We start from the raw sequence: 14,484 nt of genomic DNA on the forward strand, positions 1-14,484 counted from the left end.
TAAAGAGGGAACTGCTCTTGCAAGGACCTTCACTCGGAGCAGCGATACGCCTACAATGAGGAGTACTTCTAATGAAATGGTAGCACATTAGCTACGAAGGTCAAAGGGCAAACTTTTGTAGTCAGCAGCTCTTGGAAATGATAGGTTGCCACTTGTTTATCGTTAACTTGCACGGTAGATGTTACGGAGGAGTCTAGGGCTTCTCGATTTAAGCCAGATACGATCACAATGCGTTTAAAGCGAATTAACAGCAAAGAGGTTCATATTTGATTCATATTCAGCGTCGGGTTTGAAAGGCTTTTCCTTGACATTAAGCAGAACAGAAACCCATAGTAGAGCTTGATTAGAAAGCTATAAAACGTAAAGCGAGCTTGAGATCCAACGTCACGCCTATCTTGAGTTATGTTCTTTGTGTCGACATTGATGTAAGGTATCCGCAAATTCAATAAAAAATAGGAACGCTATTTTACAAATTTTTGAGATAGTCCGCTGAGCAAAAAATCGCTGGCCGTTAGCTACCGTTTCCCTTCGATCAGAAAATTAAAACCTGTTATGCTAAGCTGTAGACGGGCCCTCGTCGTTAGGGTTACGATTCTGAGCGGTCTGATCACGCAAAACAGGCTTGCAGACCGATAGCCCATGACGACTTCTGAATCCCTTTCTGTCAGATCGATGATCAACAGGCTACCGTTTTCGTGTTAGATCTATCTGTTTACATATAGCATCGAACGATGTAGAAAATCACGGAATTTTATCTGACTGCCACAGTGTAGGCAGACAAAGGCCTCTTAAATGGCTGATATTATATATATATATATATCCGATGAGTGGAAAGATTGCGTGATCCACCGGCAAGCAGAATATCAGACTCATAATTTCATATTTGAAGACATCATTTGGTCCACTAGATGGCTCCACTGCTTAACAGAGTTGTATTACTGGAAAAGTGAACAAATAATGTTAATGACTATAACGATAAAAAGAAGCGCCGTATTTACTGCGCAGTATTTACTGTGATCTGCCTCAAGCTATAAAATGCTAGGAAGAGCAATTCTCATGCGAGAAGCAAAGAAAAAGACGCATTAAGATCTTCTTGGGGGGCAAAATAGGCTAGTTTACCAAAATAAAACTCATATACCAACGTCTGCTTGAGTATCTAATGCAAGCCAGCGCCATCTGACATAATTAATGTAGTCCCGTTCATTCTACAGAGGACGCGCGTGTTTCAAAATGCTAGACGAAACTGATGAATCGGACCGCAGAAACTGGACATTACTTCTAATAATTCGCAGATCATTCCTATAGAGTTCGGCAGAGTAGCATATGCATTGAAGGTTATAGTCGAAATAGCAAAGTACTATAGACCTCATCAACTGAAATTAAGTTCCCTTTTACATAAATGTTATCTAATCATAATTAGTGCGTTCTTTGCCATATCATGAGAAATTTCTCCAAGTTAACGATTAACCATATGTTCGTACCAGTATCGTAGAACCAACGCCATCTCTAAAATTATCAACGAAATTTCCGGAATTAATAAATGTTTATTTCGTTTAGCCGCACACACAACGAAGTCTAAGTACGTTGCATTATTAAGAAATATTGATTTTTTCCGTGAAAAACAAAATAACTGTATATAACCGGCTAACAGCTAGCTAAATAAAGCGTTTTCCGGATATTTTCTGAGCAATTCTTTAAAAACTTTGTTCAAAACAACTTCACCGACCCGTAGCATTTATAATGCCACTGGCTTCTTAAGAAATCAAACGTCCGCTTTTGCGGAATAGATCCCTTCAAACCAGAGATCCATAATAATAATAATAGTAATAGTAATAATCATTATTCTGTAAGGTATTAGATGAAACAAGTATGTGCGCATTACAAGGAACTTCAAAGTTAATTTAGGTGTAAAAACTTTTGAAATCTCCATTTAAAATCGCGTTAAAACTCTAATGGAAGTGTTTCATCTGCTCATTTTTCCTTGACATAGAAACAAAAAAATCTAGCCCAACGTATCGATTAGTACACAGAAGGTCTTGCAACAGGTGACAAACATACGTGAAACTAGTGGTAAGTTGAAGATTTTTTTATTACGATATAATTTAGACGAGGCTTAGTAGACCACAAAAATAGACCTTAGATTTTTTTGAAAGTCGATAGTAACCTACGAGATACGCCAAGTTTCCATTCGCCAGTTGGTTTATTGTGTGTAAATTCATAATGAAAACGTTAGTTAGGATAAATAGAAGCCGTTACAGCTGTACCACAGAGAGATGATCGACTGATGCCGCCATACGCATTTTTTACATCCGTCACAGGTGATATAAGTCCTACAATTTTTGGGCTATTAGCACGATTCGGAAAAAATCTTTTTTTTTTGAGTCTCTAATTCTCTAGTATATATTACACTTGATTCAATTATATTATATCTCTCTAATATGAGTAACTGGAGCAAATCGTCTGTCGATTGCAGGGAAAGAACAAGAGACTATATTGATCTGAACCAAAAACAAGCATGTCAGTAATCTAAAAGTAGAGTAGATCCTTTTGGTTTGGAGACCTTAGGTTACTGTTGCATATCGTGCAGCCAACTATGTACCGACTACTACACACATATTGCACAGTTATGCCCAGTGAACGTCACTGCCGTGAAAAAAGTGTCCAAAGACGTGGGGCGTTAAGCTTTTCTTCGTCGTATTAAACTATCTTAGCCGTTAACCCAGTTCCTTTGAACAAGATCGCTATTGCGAGATAGGATGTGTCAAACACTTTCTGTCTATAGATAGCACGAGAACTCCCTGGTAGTTATTGACACAGCCCCGCTTTTCAACTATAGCGTGCCCTAAAAACAAGATCCCGTCTTATACGTATATAAAGAAAAGCTAAATCGGGTCTTACCAGAGCGGGACGCCTTACCCGTCCTACCAGTGTGGCCAGAATGATTTGTGATGACTTTTCAACGCGTCATCTCTTCACGTCCCGGTTTTGTGGTTACCGGCTTATCGAAAGATAAGGTTACTTGTGGCACCTTTCGCTCCGATCGAGGCGGTCGGTCCATCCTTGCTTTCATCAAACCGGAGACTCTATACCGTGCTAATTCGACTTTTACGACATCCCCTCAATGCTCCAGTACTCCTCGGCGCGACTCAGCCAGACTATAAGTAAACTCAGGAAATAAGCAAGCAAATAGCTTTCGGCCTCACCATATTCATTACGACGTCGCGTACCGATCGCGTATGAAAGCTGCACCGACCTACGCACGCCACCTCCGATAGGGTTCGAAGTACTCTCCCGACATGCCAACAGCGATCTCAGTAGCAAATATGATCGTATATACAAACATTGTACCTCTGTAAACTGCCGAAAATATCAGACGCTGTTGCAGTCAGGGTCGAGCCGAAATCCAGAACAGCCGATTTGGCCGATCCGACCAATTAAGACTGCAGGGCAATGGGGGCAGATAACGGTATTGCTTATTGCAGTAGGTAATGGGCGCCGAAATCACTTCTTTCACCCAATCTATGTATATCGACGCGAAAATATATGATACGCGTATCGGCAAATGAGTAAAAAAAATGTTACGATACATGATGCATGATACGGGCTAAATATAGAGCGAGATATCAGTTTTTTTTCGGTATGGGTATTTCCTACGGTCGTTACCTGTTTGCAAGTACATTTGATACGTAATAGCCGTGGTTGTCTTTCTTTCCTCTACATATCATGGTTACCTACCGAGTGCTGAGATCACACTCCGGCTATAGCGTGTGTATGTGATAAGGATAATTCTGACAATATGTGGAGACGGGCAAGGAAGTGGTGTTTTGTGCTAGCTCGTTCTAGGTAATCGTTTTTAGCGAGGCAATTCATTGTAGAAATAAAGAAGATATAGTATTAGGAAATACCAGATAAGCATCGAAGGCCGTCTGTGTTGTCTGCCGCCGGATCTCGGGTATCAAAGTGCAGTCGTAGGAAAATTTCACAAGGAACAATCATGACGGAATATTGATTTGCTAGAGACGGGATCCTGCCTTAAAGATGGCCCGTTCAAACTGAAACAAAGTAACCATTAGCTAACTAGACCAACGCTCAGTTTATATTCTGACTAACGCTCATACCAAACTTATCGGCATATCACAGATTATAAATTCTTAGGTAAGTTTATCGGTTATACTCGTCCGCGTCGAACGCGATCGTACCTTTGATCTAACAGGATCATCACTTTTGCTAGAGCGCAAGGAATTGCGACGATACCAAATGGGCCCCTGAAGACGGAGATATAGTAAGACGCGCGCATTTACTGCACCTACTATAGTTTCTGCTCAGCCACTCCAACCAGCGAGTAACACATTCAGTCAAGACGTAGTGCGTCTGCTGCCCTAACTAACTACTGTTCTATAACAATTAATGTTTTTTTTTTTTTTTTCACTAATGTTCCCCTGTTTTTTTGAATATACTTTACAATAAAAGTCCATATAATACGCCGCCGAGATCCCATCCTATCAAAAACTACTAAACACCACGGTACCTTTACGAACCATATGCTTAGCGTCTATTGGAATCATTCTGTGCCGATGTTTGTCAGTGTCCGCCATAATTTCCTATGGACAACACGCGATCCCACGTAATCACTACGACTGCATATTGAGAATAATTGGTAAGACAAGACCATATTGAAACAAATCGAAACTAGAAGCACGGAAAGGTCTCTGGATGGAAAGAATCTGAAATAGACCCCATATTTGAGATCTAATCATGAAATACGCGAGGAGTAGCTCCGGGTAGTGAAAACGTGCGTAAATGTATTTGGACGTATTTTACGCTTGAATCTGAGCATCAACCAGATCCTCAGAGCTATAGAAAATACAATCCTGACAACTAATGCTAGAGCAGCGGTTACAATGCCTATTGTTGAAAGGGTAACTGATAAACAGCTATAGAAAAACTTTTATGCAATCAATAGCAAAGTAATTTTCTATGTTGCTCACAATTGAATTGGCTTGCATACTTCGATACAGTCTATCATCTGCAAAATAGGTACTGACAGTTACTTTGGTTTTTGTTACTAACAAAAGAGAAACAAAAGGCTAACATAAACAGATTGACCACAAGTAGATCTCAACGAAGTATCCACTCGTTTGTGTCGAAATTTTTTTACATTGAAATCGACTCCAGAGGTAAATTTGGTTATAAGTATTGAGACTTCTATGCTGATAAGCGTAGAAACCAACACTTATTGAAATCATAAAGCAAGGAGTCTTTGTTCGAAACAGGACACTGTCCCAAGCTTCCCCAAACGGACAACGCAAGCAGGTCGAGCACGAATCATTGTACGACATTAGAATAGGCCGTCGGCCTCCACGGTCTGGAGCAATACAGCCGATCGAATCCTGTAGGATACGCCAGTGTTTAGTGGCCATCGACTCGAAAATAAGGCGGAACATTCGGCGTCACCATGTCTCCCTATCAATCGACCCCTATCCGTGTTCACAATTCACTTGAGCGACATCTAGAAGAAAGTAGCGATATGATATACGTACAAGATTAGAATTATAAGCGTTACGTGATCTTTTCTAAGGATATCCTCCATCTACATGGCGAGATAGAAGGGCGCAACAATGAGCTGTTTAGATCTTACGATCAAACCAGTCATTCGGCCCATGATAGAGTCAATGATGAACGACCTGAACGCAAAGTTCTCCGGATCTATAAAAAAAAAAAAAAAATAGTAACAGTGCAAAGAAGCGGATAAAACGTGTTTGTTGAAGGAAGTGTCAACGAACATCGTTATCCATTGATCCGCGTATTTGGCCTGCCAGCCCCGTTGCACAAGACGCTCGCAATTCGCGGGCAATAGCATTCTAAAGCCCGCGTGATTAATCGGCTCCGTTATAGTTCTAGGTAGGAAGTTTATATGTGCAGTAAACGCAACTCAACCAGCAGCTCTCTATGAAAAACTGCCGAATCTTGCATTCCCGATGGCCGTCGTCGTCATTGTTCAGGTTACGCCAAAATACGATGGTACGGTAAGTTCAGCGACTGTATTACGGTGCTTACGGTAAGTAGCTAGTAGCTAAGCTTACGAGGCAGTCCGTCAGTCACCTGCGAAAACGACCAAACGCTAGTAGAAAATGCCACAGAGGCCGAATTAGTTCTGGGTGTTTCAGCGATGGGTTAGGATGACACTGGTCAAAGTTAGGTTAGGTTAGGTTAGGTTCTTGAATTCAATTGTGCCCTCGTGATTTTCAGGTCAGTTCAAGTTTGCCAGCTGCCATGAGCGAAACAAAACATCGCGCGAAAAATTGTTGCTGTGACCGATGAATCGCGCCAGAGTTTTTCCACGATACAGGTCTCGTAAGTGTACTTGTAATTTTAACTATAGTCAATCCTGCTCCGGGCAAATTTGGTTGGCTGTTTGTTCTGCACAATTTTATGTACGACGAAGATAATGGGTCTCATATACAGCACAGGTCTGCTTTAGGTTCAGGATGCCCCTGCACACGCATTATTGGTTAAGCGCGTCTTAAGGTAACTATACCAATATCACAAGTCTGAGCACATTATTTCCTACACATAACTTTTTTTACCTCGGGTACACAATAAGAGGAGTTATTGTGTGGACATTTGTTGACACTGATTCCCTTTTCCGTTTGACAGTGACGCGATTGATCGTAAATTCCAGAAGTCATTTGCTGCCACATATATTAAGTACTGTTAACCGGACAGCCACCGCTTCGTCGGACAACGGATCTGAGGTGACGCGAGCTCGGTTAGTAAACATTGGATTAAACGATAAAAGTTCACCATTTTTCGACCATAAAAGCTCGACGACTTAACCTACCGGATGGGTTGATTGCTAGTTTGTTTATCTGTTCCGTCCGACCAGCCAAGATCGCTAGCAGTGGCTAAACTAGCGGTTATAAATATCAGTTCGACTACGTATAAGTATGGATGTGGATAAGAGTCAGTCAGCCGTTATCTTCATGGTCAAATTAGAAGACTCGCGACTCATTGGGCTCTCGATCTAAAACAACCTCGTGCATTGCTTCGATGGAGAACTTCTGCTAAATCTGCTTACTTCGTATCGATGCGTGTTATTATTTACACTCTGTAAGATACGTGGCTAACTAAAGAGTACATATGAAGCCAGCAATTTATATCCTAGTTCTATTTTTCTTTCTCTTCTTTCTAATATTCCTCTTTTTTTTTCCTACCTATTTTTTGTGATATGCACCTCTCACGAAACTAGCAGAACAACTTTCGACAGACACTGCCATGAGTAGCAGATGGAGCAGTCGCAATGTATATGTGTATATATATATATATATATACATTAGTAGTTTTACACATACCAAAGAGATAAACACATTTCGAATACGTAAACAGAATGTAAGCCTTGCAATCTCATACGATACATATGTAGGTGGTTTTTTGTCAAAGCTGATTACGATCACCCTCGTAATAATTTCAGTCTCCTACGTTAGTATCTCCTGTTTAACGTCGCGGTCTTCAACGGACCTACCTCAGCATATACAAACTTTTCTGCCCTGCCTTACGTCAACTAGTCCAGCCCGGTTCTCAGCTTGAAATGCTACTGCTGCTGCTTTTCATTTCCCGATGCATCTTTAGCGCGCCGCAGTAAAACAAGCACGTACAGTCATTTATTGTTAATGCTTCTCTGTGGGTCCATCCTATAATAGGCGACCCTCTAGCACTGTGTGCCTGAGTATCATAGCTGACTGATGATAGGTTTCTTCCGCTTAGTGTCGCGTATATCGCTTGACACGTCGGTACATGCTAGTGTTTATAGCGACAATGGGGCGTCACGTGCGTGACTCTGCTTTGAAGTAATCATCACGAAGTATCGGACCGATAGTTTTCTGCGACTCGCTGCCTGGCGATCTCATATAGTTGCGTCGCTTTTTCCTAAGCACAATGTTGCCACAGTGGCGCTGGCAGTACACACAGGGTAGAGTAAATTTCGAAAGTTGCTGCCGAAACGATGATGCTACCGTATCTATATTCACCTTCATTTAACGATGGCGATGTATAGCAGCATATCAGTGTTGTAAGATTGGGAGAAAGAAAGAAAGTTCCATCACTCCGCTCCCTTTTTAGTGTAGCCCGTTGCCGATCGTATGCACACGTAATGGACGCAAGGCAGCGTCCTACAGCCGCCCTTCGGTGCTTTAGGTCAGTTCGCGTACGTACGTCTGCGTTTCGACGTTCGCATAGAGACGTTCTATCGATAGAAAATCGACCATTCTTACTGTTGTACAATAGCATAGTGGCCATCGTTATTGTACACGCTACCGATACACGCACGTATCACTAAGTAAATGTTACACTGTATTATGTAGTTAAATAAACTGATACGAATATTTAGATATCGCGGCCTGTCGAAGGACAGTAATGATAATTAATATACAAACGACACAACTGCCATGTCTGCGTCCGGGTTAAATCTGTATTGTTGTCCTGAACCCAGCCTGTTAACCAGACGCCGATATGTCATCTATGTGGGACGTACAGCACCCCAGTAGAAAGATCATAGCACAATATAGCTAACATCACATGTACCCGCTTATAAAAATGCGCTTTGTAGAAGTTACCTGAGGTAAGGAATAATGCAAGTTAGACTACAAGAACTTGATTAAACGAATGGCGAAATCGGTAAAAAGTAATTATGACTTCATCTATACGCTGATGTTTTTTTCTAGCGTCCTTACTACGAGATTTTATCTCGCATAAGCGGCTATTCAGCTGGCATAACAGCAGCACCACCACTTCCAACGCTGTTAAAATCATAACGATGTATTAGTGCATATCGTAATTAAGTGTCTATAATTCTTCTCAGAAATCATCTTACTCATCACCTCAAAATAGTAGCATCACGCTCTTCCTTTAATGACTGCTCATGTATAATTGTACATAAAGTTCGTGGAAAGCTGTTTCGGTGCGGTCAACCGTTTACTTGCGCTATAACCGCAAAATTCAGAAGCATCCATTGCTCAGAAAACCTGATAAATCAATAGTTCTGGCACCGTCGGCTCGTAGAATTGATGAAGCCAGCAGACATCTATGAAGACAGTTACTGAGTTCAAATAGACCTAAAGGATCCGTACTGATTTTTTCGTTACACGAACGCTTGATCAGTAGGTCACCAATCCCTTTCCATGCTCTCATTTTCTTGTTCCGTTTCAGCAGATTTCAACTTGAACAGAATCGTAGCACTTTAGATAAATGTGTCCAGTTTTACCGGGCGTTACTGGGAACGACAGACTCGAAACACGTATCCTTAAGTGTAGTAGTAGGCAAAGGTAGCTAGCATTGCAGTGTGACGGAGACAAGCTATTTTTTTTGCCCTTTTCCGGCAACGTCAAGCGGTCACCCGCTGCAAATGGGACTAGCACCAGTTCTAACTGCTCTCTGGATTACCGGTGCGCGGCCGACTGAATATATCCAAAGCCAAGTGCGCCACGTTTCTACATGGTGGTGGCTACCTTTTTTTTTACCTCCTTCTTCCTGTCGCGATTTCTGAGTAAATTTTAACTAGCCCCTGATATTGATTCAAGTCAACAATGAAGCTCCTACAACAAAAAAAGTTCAACAACCATAAAATTGTCGCCGCTTTCTCGGGCAAGGGTTGTAGGTCCACTATTTTTGTGTACCAGCCAGTATAGCAAAGTTCGGTCGCGAATCGCATCTTCGCCCCGTCTTACCCAAATTTTCCACACTTTCTTAAAGGTGCGATACCAGGACGTTCCTCGATCCTGTTCATTTTTACAACTTATTAGAAGTGCCTCAAGTTCGTTCTACCGAACGCACTTTTGGAACCGGATATTTGGATGCACAAGTTATTTTTGTTCGTCTATTCAAATCCGTGAATATATTTGTCGATATATTATCGACTAGCCAGATGCATATATTGAATTGTATAGATCGTTTGTTTTATTTAAACTTCCATATCGTTTTCCTATGCGAAAGTCTGACCTCGCAAGCAAAGAAAAAGAAAAAGAAGAATAAAAGTGCTGCTTTTTAGATATTGTTGCGATTAAAACGTTAGGCCGCATAAGCTCTGGAACAACCGCAACGGACCGATCCTCTAAGCCTTTCTTCAAGTTCAAGGCGTATGATCAGGACAGAAGGTATTTCATTATCCCTAACGTTATTGCAAGAACGAAGCTCCTCAACAGCAACGACGTGTGGCAGCTAAACACACAGATTTAGGAGCATGGCTTAGTTCGTTGTGTGACATATATAAGTATAGATAATTATGTGCTCATATGTATGACGCAGTTCAAACTCCATTGTGTGTACTCTCCTTCAGGCTTTTAAAGGTACCTTACAATTTAATTCGATTTTCCTTTTGCAGGTTAATAGGACCTATTTTAGTTCGCTTTTTCATCCCGAAGAAGACTTTCGTGCAACGCGCGATCTCTTGCGAGTAAACGCGCCAGAAGCGGGAAATATTTAATTTTGATTTACGCAATATATATCGGAATTGTCAGTAAATCATCGTATACTCATACTTCTGCTTTTCTCGTTCAATTGCATTGGTAGTCCAGTATATGGCGTGTGGCAGAATTGTGACAGGACTGAAATCTATTTTTGTTCCCTATCTGGAAAACGTTGTTTGATTGTTATTACATCGCTGACTAAAATATTCGTCTATTTTACGGCGGAATTTATTTTGTTTGACTGTCTATTAAAATTGAGCACCTGGTCCGTGTGTCACCGGACACAGAGTTGAAGCTCATCAACACGGGTACGTATGCAACGTGTACGTCAATAGAGCAAGCTTCAGTAACACACTTAAATGAACTTCACTTTCGGAGGTATAAGAATTGCACGAAGCAAATGTTGTGCGTAAAGTGTACAGGTCGGCGCGTATGAATAGGGACATTTTTTTGTGCCTTGCTTCAAAAATTGTACCTGAAGAAGGATGAATATGTCAGGCATTTTTTGCCGGTGCTCGAGGCGTCGTTCGAGACGGTCATGTTTATTAATTATAGCGACCATCGACATCCGGTACGGCTTCAGTTCGCGACGGAAGAGAGCTCATCGGGCATTTTTGATTACTTCCCCTTTAAGCAACAAGTAACTTGTTGATAGTAATCGTACGTAATTGTAGCTGCAAACTATCACTCGATACGTAACATGAAAAAAAATGCCCACGACGCAAAATGTCGCTAGAAAGGACTAGTATTTGCGTGGTATCAACAGTAGCATATACACGCATTCCCGTTACGATTGACGGCCCGCCAATGCCTTCCTCATGTTAAGCGCACTAGCCTGTACTATTGAGCGCTACACACAGACCACTTCTGATGGCGCTCTTTTCCGGAAGATAATAGCCGGCCGAATCTTCTCAATAACAATAATATGCCGGCTTACGTACAAAAGGGTACATATTCATGTTGCGTCGGATATATATGTATTCGGTACGGTGGTACAGGCCGAAACGTTCTACGCCAACGGTGCTCAAACGGACAAAAACAAAGCGTTACGAAATACTAAAGTAAACACAACAATCGTCATTTTTGCAGCACATATTAGAAAAAGGCTTTTTTAGAGTTTTGTCCGAGCAATATCGAAGATATAGGGAATACCGCTTATGACAAAAACAGACAGAGGCGACGATTCTGGATTGTTTATAAAAGAAAAAAAAAAAAGATTAGTGTATGTTTTATTCATTTCGGGAATTTCGAATAGCAGTTGAGAGTTCGTATTTTACTGAATAATGTTCCGACCCGAACTAAATTCGAAGTAGTAATACGTACGCTAATGACCACCAGCCCGTTAGACGCTTGTATTAAATTCCAATTTCATGTTGCTGTTACCAGCCTGCCCTTTGTTATTAGATTAGAGAGGTTGACTCGTTTGCCCTAGCCACACGGCAGCGTCGCTATTACATTAGCAACCTTCAATAGCACCAATTCTGGAGCTGTAAACATTTCTATCCATCGTCTCTAAGCGACATGGGCCTGCATTGTAGCACATGCTTAGTGTACTAGTGAGTCGTGCCTGCCATAGGTGTAGCCTGTTGACCGTAGACACGCCCGTGAATTTGGTGCCACTTGAGTACCACTGTCACTGTTGGTTACGCGGCTAGAGACCGAACATGGCATAGACAAGTAGACGGAATAAGTGTGCCGATTACAAATCTGCGTCTTAGACCGCACCCAAATACAGCCTAAAGCCATCGTTCCTCTCCTAAATCGACGAATCGAAGGGCTATGTGATTGAGCGTTGGCGACGCGCCGAACGCTCTGCACCATAGTTAACTCACTGACAGCTCTTCAATTGCGCGGGAGAAAGCAAGGAAACGTAGCCTGTTGAATGAAATTGACTATATTTGATGACACCTAAGCAAAGAAGCCTGCTGTAGCTGGCAAAACGATACACCGATCGATTCTGCGACGCTGCTGGAAACGCATTTAGGAGGATCGTTCGAAGAAGGTGAACTAGGAAAGGCACGCACCTGCCGATGGGTTTACATAGTTACGACTAAGGTTTCTAATCCGGTAACGTTGGTCCGCCGCTGAAGACGTCGATGCTACACTTCAGTTGTACGGTGACGGTCTATGAATCTATAGGGCGGCAGGCTGTTTCCGGGCAGCTTCACGAATAAGTGAATCGAACCTATCGAAAAGACATGGCGAATTTCCTAGCACCAAGACTGATTAAGCAAATATCTTATTGCTTTGGGTTATTTTGTCCTTCCCCGAATGGTATGGAAATCCACTTAGACATGTAGAGTATTATTTGTTGTAGATGCGTTCAAAAAATGCCTACCAAACCTTCAATTACCGTCTCGTTGAAGTTATTTTTTTTACATTCATTTCACTTACCGCACTTCAAACGGTAGCATTATATGTTTTTTACCGTTTTTATTTTTTTGATATTTTATATTTAATAGTGATAATATTGTGTTATTGTCTGTTATTACGAACAGTTGAACTTAAACTTAAATTTCACTACTTTGTGTCTAACAAACGTACGTAGGTGACATTTCGCCAGTTTTATAGATAACACTTCTTGCATGTTTTCATCGTACGAGCTCCTAGGCAAATAAAATAGCGGGCGAAATCGAAACTAATCGGGTCCAATTGAAATAAGAGGGACAGAAAGGAAAAAATGTCCTTGGAAAATAATATAGTGTTAAAAAGTTTGCCGACTAAATTCAACAATATCTAGGTCATCTCAGTGTCGAAAATAAATTGTGACCAGAAATTAATTATAAGAAAAATAGAATATTAAGGAAAATGAGGAATTATTATGATCAATAGCTGCGTAGTTCCCACGCCGATCCATAGGTCTGTTCGAGAAATTCCAGATAAATCCGACAAGATCCACCTCGACCAGATCCCGTTGTGCTTGATGCTGTAGCTAACGCAGATAATTCCGAGAGTTTTTTTTTTTATGTAAGGAAAGGCTGATAATGCCCAAAAAGCCAAAAAAATAGGTAAGAAAAAGTAAAGTTGTTCGGCTCCGATCCCAGGTGTAGACAGAAAATTTGTTTCATCCTGGAGGTAGCCAAACGTCTGACGCAATCCTTATATAAGGCAGTTGTTAGGTGATTTCAGGTGATCTGGAACTATGGAGAGGGCGATATATGCTCGAAGCAAGACGACGACTCTTATAACTATTAAGTCCGAGGCCGCATCAGAAATCAGTTTCGCAAAAACAGAGGAATAATAAACAGGAAAATGGACGAGGCGGGATCAGTGAACGTGCCGAAAGCTCCAGTATTATACGACGGCATTTTTAACCTAGGCTTAGCCTATTCTACGCAACGTAGTCTAGACTCATTGCATATCATAGCAACCATGAGTTAAAAAAATTTGGAAAGCATCGTGTGGCCGCTAAAAGTTTTATGGGAGTTTTATGGACAAGTGTGAGGCACACCATAGGCACTCGGCACGCTGATATTTCATTTATCAAAAGCTGTCGACAGCCAAGAAGAGCCGCTGTGGACGGAAGTAATCGTTTGTTTAATTCAATATGTGTTTTTTTTTCCTTATACTCCGATATACTATACGCTAGGTTCTAGAAGAGACTTTAGAAGAGTTATTCAACGTATTGAATAAACGTATCTAATTTTTCTGCTTTGACATGTTGTTATTTATATCTTGTGAGTTTTCCCATTGAAAGTCATATCCTGCATTTCCTAATGGATACTATAGACAGTCAAAAATGATCTAAATATCATTTCCAAAGTAAAACGCATGTAACACGTTCAGTCAGTATTGCTCTGCTCTTAGGCGTTTGCATAGTCATGTTTGGGCTTCACCGATAGTTTACGGTAGGCCTATCATGTTAAACGAGTATCGTCAGCACTGCTGTGCTTGAGAAGATTTTAGTTCTTGAACATGAGAAGAATAGGAAGTAAGTGATAATAATTCAAATTGCCAAACATTGGACATGCTACACGTCAACGAAGGAGCAAGAAACGTATTTTTTTTTTTAAATCACTCCGGA

At 41.2% G+C, this 14,484-nt stretch overlaps 1 protein-coding gene and 1 long non-coding RNA gene across 16 annotated transcripts in view; one reads left to right on the plus strand and one right to left on the minus strand.

Moving 5' to 3' along the window:
• The window catches only part of Cpes (Ceramide phosphoethanolamine synthase), a 46,172-nt gene that overhangs the window by 21,407 nt on the left and 10,281 nt on the right, over positions 1-14,484 (minus strand). Inside the window, exons 1-2 of one of the 13 annotated variants that reach the window (XM_086987565.1) lie at positions 4,200-4,244; positions 3,906-4,052 (exon numbers count right to left, since the gene is read on the minus strand). The exons of the other annotated variants lie outside the window; for them this stretch is intronic. The gene's annotated coding sequence lies outside the window, so the exon portion shown is untranslated. Of the gene's footprint in view, positions 1-3,905; positions 4,053-4,199; positions 4,245-14,484 lie in introns of those variants that run through there. 13 annotated transcript variants of the gene reach the window in all.
• On the plus strand, positions 5,279-14,242 carry LOC111250465 (uncharacterized). Of its 3 annotated transcripts, none has more exons than XR_015326769.1 (4): positions 5,279-6,026; positions 6,250-6,354; positions 6,658-6,769; positions 13,590-14,242. It is a non-coding gene; the product is annotated as an uncharacterized LOC111250465 (long non-coding RNA). The 3 variants fall into 3 exon arrangements; XR_015326768.1 differs by having other exon boundaries at positions 13,580-14,241; XR_002673383.2 differs by lacking the exon at positions 13,590-14,242 and having other exon boundaries at positions 6,658-7,157.

This window comes from Varroa destructor, unplaced genomic scaffold (genome assembly GCF_002443255.2).
Source record: "Varroa destructor unplaced genomic scaffold, Vdes_3.0 BEIS01000004.1, whole genome shotgun sequence".
In the NCBI taxonomy this organism is placed as follows: domain Eukaryota; kingdom Metazoa; phylum Arthropoda; class Arachnida; order Mesostigmata; family Varroidae; genus Varroa; species Varroa destructor.